A 5,760-nucleotide genomic window follows, 5' to 3' on the forward strand; every position below is an offset into this window, starting at 1 on the left:
TCTGACTCTTAAATCAGCTGTGTGGGCGTGGCTACACAACGTCGACAACCCCCCTAAATGACCCGCCTATTTGATTTAGCGCTTCTCTGAAAGTGTCAATCAAGACTGATCAAGATCATTGATTGGTCACTTATTAAGCGCGTCCTTTATTGTGCCAAACAGTGACGTTTGTTTAGGCCGTTTGGTTTATTTATCCAGGAAATGAAAATAGGTTTTAGAATTTTGAGTTAATAACCTAACAGTAGCCAAACGCCAAAAAAAATACAAGCTATATGAGAAAAAAAAGTATATATATATATATATAGCCTATATATATAACAAAGTTTTAGGATTTTGAATTACAATCTGCTTTAAAAAACAAACAATTGGCCATCTCAGACTTCACTATGGCCTACTGTTATTCACAACATCTCTTCATAAAAGCATCATACAACTGACTTTACAAGAAAAATCACTTAAATAACTCTTATAATTATACAAAAAAAAGTTATATATTTTGTTGTACAAAGGAAGTTAATAGAATATTAGCTGGAGTGGAGTGCAGGAAGGCTGGTCTAGGGTGTCAGTGGAGAAGGAATGCAGAGATTTGTCTGTACCTGCAAAAAAAAAAAAAAAAAAACCTGCAGTGGTTTTCCTCAGTATATTTAAAGAGTCATACTGTGGAGGTGGAGAGAGAGAGAGAGAGAGAGAGAGAGAGAGAGAGAGAGAGAGAGAGAGAGAGAGAGAGAGAGAGAGAGAGAGAGAGAGAGAGAGAGAGAGAGAGAGAGAGAGAGAGAGAGAGAGAGAGAGAGAGAGAGAGAGAGAGAGCGCATGGGGCTAAAATGGACCTATACTGCTATTGGCATGAGTCACCTATAAAATATAACTATAATAAACTGGCCTGTAAACTACTGCCAGATTATATTTATTGCGTTTATAGATATTGCATTTTCTCTGTGTCAATCAGGGGTTGCGAGATGTGCATTGATTATTATATTTAGCTGTTATTGTGAACTAAGTAAACAGGTTTCCTTTACAGAAAAATCAAAAAGGCAAAGTTCATGTCGGGTCACAGAAAAGCTAAGACCACAAATATTCGCCCAAGTAACTTTATGCTAAATTGTCTGAAGGAAGACATTTTTATTTTATAGAAAGCAAAAAAAACGAATGCACACAGCAAAACAGATGAAAAAAATAGTTTAGGAGGCCCTGATCCCACTGATAAGCGTGGGAGTCTACTAGGCCTCAGGTGGGTTGATTCTTCCTTATATGGTATGAGAGCGATGCAAACAAAGAATGGGCTGTAGTTTAAGCAGCAGAGGTTTTGGATTACCTAAAATCCCACTGGCCCACCCTCTCCTCTACCTTCCTTCTTCCTCCTCTTCACCTTAAATACTCAGTGGCATGAAAGATAAAGAGATACATATTCAGGACAAGGCTTGTTGCTACATGACCTCACACCAGATAAGCAGACAGCAAATGAGATTTCTAAACTCTGCTAGTGTTTGAACATTGCTCGGCTGTGTTCTGCTTCATATAAACTGTGGCATCTGTAATCTTATCCAGAGTATGAATACCAAGCGAAGGTAGGGTGTGTTACTTGAGATGATAATGAAGTGAAAAAGGTGGCTGGTCTTGTCTCAGCTATTCTCATGCTGATGCAGATTCATGTCATTTTTAATGCCAGAGGGAGAAAGACAGCAGACTGAGCAGATGATATGACACGACACGGCCACGGTGTACTGCAATGTGACACGCTAGGCTACTATACTGCACACTCACTGGCCACTTTATTAGGTGTTCACCCGTTCAGCTGCTTGTTGAAATATCTAATCAGCCAATTACATGGCAGCAACGCAATACAGTCAGCATGTATACATGGTCAAGACAGTCTGCTTTTTGGATCCCAACCCCCATAAAACACAAAGGAAGATGATCTGCTGAAGAAAACTGAGCATCAGAATGGGTAAGAAAGGTGATTTAAGTGACTTTGGCGAGGGCTTTGGTGCCAGATTTGCTAAATATTTCATAAACTGCTGATCGACTAGGGTTCACGCAAAACCAGGGTTACAGAGAACGGTTCGAAAAAGAGAAAATATCCAGTGAGCGGTGGATCTGTGGGTGAAAATGCCTTGTTGATGCCAGAGGTCAGGGGAAAATGGCTAGAGTTTGAACCAATAGAAAGGCAACTGTAACTCAAACAACCCCTTGTTACAACCGAGGTCTGCCGAAGAGCATCTTTGAATGCATGAAGCAGATGGACAACAGCAGCAGCAGTGACTTCTGTCAGCTAAGAACAGGAAACAATTCCTATGGGCTCACCAAAATCAGACAATAAAAAACTTTGCCTGATCTCAATTTTTGCAAAGAGTCAAGTTACAATGCTCAAAGTTTAAAGCAAAGGGAGATATTTGCTTTTAAAGAAATCAATTTCTAAGCACTACAGAAAACGGCAGGTTGGGAACTATAGCCTTTTCCTCCAGACTTGCTGACATCAGCAGCTCCAATATTTACATAAACCCCTCCTCCAAGAATTAATTAAGGGGGGCGAGACCATTTTTTATTGCTTTGGAGAAGAGTAGGCTGGAGTGTGCCAGACGGTTAGCCAATCACAACAAAGCTGGGCCAGCGAACCAGTCTGAGCCCATTGTGTATTTTTGAGGGACTAGATTCATAGAACCAGGAAACTATCAGACCGTTTTTACCAAGGGGGTAATCTAGCACTCGGAAAGCGTTCCACCCATAGGGGCGGCCATTGCTAACCAAGCCATCACCTGCTGTTAGCATCCCATTTACTCCCATTCATTTTTGAGTCACTTTGACAGTGAATAACTTTACATCTGAGACGTTTAAAGACTCCATTTGTCTATTGTTTATTTCTAAAGAAACACGACAATGTATAAAAGGCTCCATTACCTTGTATCTTACACTATCGCCCCGTAGAAGCCGTTTTTGTAAAAATAGGCTAACGATTGCGTCATAACCAACGCGACTCTGTCGCACAGTTGAGGAATTACCGTTTAGACAGGAGGAGACGCTCAGAAGCAATCTTTTACTGTCTATGAGACAGTCGGGGGGACGTGGAGACATAAAGTCCGATAAAGTCAAGGGAGAAGAATGGGGAGAAGCCGATAGTGAGCCAAAAGCAACGGGACAAATCATTTAAACAACGGGATTCAGCTTTCACTTTCCACAACTACTAGACCTACAGCTGTCCGACAGGAGGCTCACGTCACATCTACGTCGTCAAGCTCAGTCTGAGCCTGCGCAGTTCGCTCAGCCATCAGGAAGTGAGTGCTTCTAATTGACTTAATTTTCCGCCGTTGAAGTCTATGGGAACGCTGTGTCCATTTCTTTTACTGTCTATAGTTTTTACAAGGAGAGACAGAGCAGTGTACAATAAAGGTAAAATGTATGAAAAATAATGCAATTTTTAAAAAGCAATGCATGAACACGTTATCGTGCACCACTCAAACACAATCAAGCCTTCGAAAGAATGTGTTTTACCACCCCTTTAAGTGGTGTGTGTATATTTTCTTGGCACACTTTGGGCCCCTAGTACCAATTTAGCATGGTTTGAAAACCACAGCCTACCTGAGCTTGCTGACCATGTCCATCTCTTTGGGGATGTGGATGAGAAATTTGCATCAGCCGACAAATCTGTATCAAAATTTCCAGCACCTTGTTGGAACTATGCCATGAAAAATGAAGGCAGTTCTGAAGGCAAAAGGGTCTCCAACCCAGTACTAGCATAGTGTACCAGTGTGTGTATGTGTGTGTGATACTTTTATTCAGCGAGGATACACTAAAGTATTCAAATGTGACAGAAAAAAAATTATTTAATGATTTATTATTATAATGGGTCATTTCTATTTAAAATATAAGTTGTTCTTTTGAACTTTCTATTCATCATAATCCTCAAATGGCTACATTTAATTGAGCAAAACTATATTTAAAAAAAAAAGGGATAGTTAAATTTTAAATTCTCTCATTTACTCACACTCAAGTTGTTCTAAACCTGTATAAATGTCTTTATTATAAGATAATTTGAAGAATGTCTGTAACCAAAACAGTTGCTCTTGGACCCCATCGACTATCCATTTCCATAGTATGGATAAAAAAAAAAAAAAAAAAAACATGCTCTCATCTAGGTTCTTCATGTCAAAAGTAGCAGAGTGTGACCAAGTAATGAAGGTTGCAGCCCCCTCTGATGGTGAAAATGATCACTACATGATTGCTCATAACCAGCGACCCAAATGACCCAAATCCTTCAGATGGGGACAGATGTTAGGACCAGTGTTGGGGGTAACACATTACAAGTAATTTAAGTTACACAATCAGTAAAGTAACATATTATTTTTAAAATTTACAAAATATACAAAATTTAGTTTTTCCACATTTATTTGACTGGCAGCTGAAAAATTGTGCAAAAAAGTGCAAAGGCGTTGTGTGTGAAAAGGTTTTTGTAATTCTAGACTAAATGTGAGGATTTCACTTGCACAATAGAGATTAAGTACTATATCAGAATACTATGCAAACCTCCAATAATTAAATATTTAAAAAAAATTGTATTATGCATTTAATACCTTTACTGACCATTGCTTTGCTGCTAACTTTTGATGATTCAGTTAAACCAAAAGCAAAAAATTACTTTTTTACATTTTTATTAGTGAAGAAAGAGTGTTTTTTTCCCTCCTGCTTCCTATGCTTCCATTCTCCAGAATGGCAGCACAGCTGAAAGGTTTGTTTCAGCTGCACCCTCTACTGCACATTTCCATTTTTACCTCGGCCTGACGTTTATTATTTCAGTTTTTGTGTGAAGAGGTCTTTACATTTGCACGAAAATATAACTTTTTTGTCATAAAAAACAAAGGTAAAAAAGTTACACACGAGTAACGTAATGGATTACTTTTCTTAAAAAGTAACTAAGTAACTCAATTGGTTACTTTTTAAGGAAGTATTGCAATATTTTTATGTACTACTTTTCTTTCCCCGACACTGGTCAGGACTCCAAAAAAAAAATGGGGACGTCTGGTCACCCTACATAGCCTAATAGAATGATTTCTGAAGGATCATAAGGGTTGCTGAAAATTCTGCTTTGCCACCACAGTTTATTCCTGTCAGGAATAAATTACATTTTATAATATTAAAAATAACTTTTAATTAGTAATATCTTTAAGTTAGTAACGTAATCCATTACATTACACAGTAATCTGACAAATTTTGACCTAAGTCGTTTATCACATTGATTTGAAAAGGATTACTATGGTGACCCGTTGTGTTGTGTGGCTTGATTCCGGGCCACCGTAGTTAACCTTGTACCATTGATATAAACATACAAAGAGAGAAAACATAAATTCCATTCTTTATCAACAACATGAAGTGCACTAAACATGTCAGGATTTCAGCCTGGGGTTCTAGGAACTACAGGAGGTTTGTGAGTTTAATGAAAAGCTAATAATTAATTAAATCACAAGAATGTAAATAAAACCCTTAGCCTTTTATTTAACTGCATGACCATTACCTGACTTCAGAGAAATGTACTTTACATGCAAATGTATTGTTAGACTATTAACTTAAATGTACTTTTAAGTAAATATATTAGGTCAAAAAGTGTAGATGGACGCAAATCAATGGATTACATGAAAAATATACATTTTGTGAATTTATGCATTTTAATAGTAGATTTAAAAGACAAATTTCACCCATTTAGTGATATTAAAATTTTAAAATTGAGTGATAATAAATATTGTGTCCGTCAGTAGTTGTTGGTGGATTATG

Source organism: Pseudorasbora parva, chromosome 12, assembly GCF_024679245.1.
Source record: "Pseudorasbora parva isolate DD20220531a chromosome 12, ASM2467924v1, whole genome shotgun sequence".
NCBI lineage: Eukaryota > Metazoa > Chordata > Actinopteri > Cypriniformes > Gobionidae > Pseudorasbora > Pseudorasbora parva.